Source organism: Meriones unguiculatus, chromosome 3 (genome assembly GCF_030254825.1).
Source record: "Meriones unguiculatus strain TT.TT164.6M chromosome 3, Bangor_MerUng_6.1, whole genome shotgun sequence".
Classification (NCBI taxonomy): domain Eukaryota; kingdom Metazoa; phylum Chordata; class Mammalia; order Rodentia; family Muridae; genus Meriones; species Meriones unguiculatus.
Genome location: NC_083351.1, coordinates 66,377,990 through 66,380,240, shown reverse-complemented (window position 1 = coordinate 66,380,240; position 2,251 = coordinate 66,377,990).

The following is a 2,251-nucleotide window of genomic DNA, read 5'->3' as shown; positions in this document are numbered from 1 at the left end:
CTGTGGTGCCCCGCCAGTTCAGTGCTGCTCCGCTGCCACGTCCCGCTGTAACTGGAGACTGGGTTGCTAGTCCCAAAGCTTTCTGGGAAGTCCTGGGATCTCTTCGTTGTGCTCTCCAAGCTTGGGAGGCCCAGCGCCTGGTGTGTCCAGGTTGTATGACGTTTCTGCCTGGTTTCGGTGAGTATATAGCGTATTCTCTGTCACTGTGGGATTGGGCGGGCCGTACCGTCAGTGATGGCGATCCTGCGGAGCTAGTATGGTGTCTAGCAGATTCGCGCCCTGGGAGGATGGTGCAGCCGCTGCGCGAATCTGGGACTCCGGGGCACGTACTGCTGGCTTTTGTCTGCCGCTAAAGTTCTTGGGGCTCCGTCTCAGCGGCTGTATACCCCAGGCAGTTAGGTCTGCGCTGAGAAAGATGAGTCAGCTGTGCCGCTGTGCCGAGGAGGAAGGAGGTCTCTTTTTACAGATTTATTTTATTTTTTATATGTATGAGTGTTTGCTTGCTTGTCTCTACCCATCCATACCATGTGCATACATTGTCTATGTAGGTCATAAGATGGCATCAGATACCCTGGATTGGAAGTCATATAGTTTCCATCTTCCATGTGTATGCAGGTCCTCTGGAAGAGAAGTCAGTGCTCTTAACCACTGAGTCGTGTCTCTCATGAACAATGCAGTAATTCTAACATTATATGATATGGGGAAATTCAAGGGGAAATGGATCTCTCTCTCTCTTTCTGTGTGTGTGTGTGAGAGAGAGAGAGAGAGAGTATGTGAATGTGTGTCTGTCTGCCTATCTGTCTGTCTTGTCTGTATGCCTGTTTACCTGTCTGTCTTCATTCATTCATAGTGAGTAGTAAATTTCTCCAGTATTTATAGAACACAATGGTAGACCACCAGATTTAAAAAAAAATTAAATAATTTCATCATGGCTATTTCTTTTTTAATATTTTTTTATTTTTAAATAATTTTATGCATTCACTTGTAGCCCAGCTGTAGCCCTCTCCCTCTTTCCCTCCCAACCCTCCCCTCCCTCCCTCATCTCCTCTCTGACTCCTTCCAAGTCCACTGAGAGGGGGTGTCCTCTTCTCCTTCCATCTGATCCTAGTTTATCAGGTATCTTCAGGATGGTTGCAATGTCATTATCTGTGGCCTAGCAAGGCTGCTCCTCCCTTAGAGGAGAAACAATTCCTGAAACAATTCATGTCAGAAACAATTCCTGTCCCCCTTACTAGGGAACCCACTTGGATACTGAGCTACCATGGGCTATGTCTGAGCAGGGGTTGTAGGTTATGTCCATGCATGGCCCTTAGTTGGGTAAACAGTCTCATAGAAGACCCCTGTGCTCAGATATATTTGGACTTTGTGGGGCTCCCTGTACCCTCTAGGATATACTAATTCCTCCTTCCTTCATATGATTCCCTACACTCTGCCAAGGGTTTGGTAATAGGTCTCAGCATCTGCTTTGATACACTGCTAAGTAGAGTCTTTCAGGTACCTTTTGTGGTAGGCTACTGTCCTGTTACTTGTTTTCTCCTATTTCCAATGTCCATCTCCTTTGTCTTTCTAGATGAGGATTGATCATCTTACCCCTGAACCTCATTCTTGTTTATCTTCTTTAGGTGTACATGTTTTAATATGTTTATCCTATCTTATAGGTCTATATAAGTGAGGATATACAATGTGTGTCTTTCTGCTTTTGGGATACCTCATTCAGGATGATTTTTTCAAGATCCCACCATTTGCCTGCAAAATTCATGATTTCCTTGTTTTTAATTGCTGAGTAATATTCCACCGTGTAAATGTACAACAATTTCTGTATCCATTCTTCCGCTGATGGACATCTGGGTTGGTTCCAGGTTCTGATTATTATGAATAAAGCTGCTACACACATGGTTGAGCAAATGTCCTTGTTGTGTACTTGAACATCTTTTTTATACATGCCTAGGAGTGATATAGCTGGATCTTGAGGTAGCACTATACCTAATTGTCTGAGAAAGCACCAGATTGATTTCCATACTGGTTGTACCAGTTGACATTCCCACCAGCAATGGAAGAGGGTTCCCCTTTCTCCACAGCCTCTCCAGCATGCGTTATCTCTTGAGATTTTGATCTTAGCCATTCTGATGGGTGTCAGGTGAAATCTCAGGGTTGTTTTGATTTGCATCTCTCTGATGGTTAGGGATGTTGAACATCTCCTTATGTGTTTCTCTGCCATTCTATATTCTATAGAGAATTCTCTGTTTAGCTC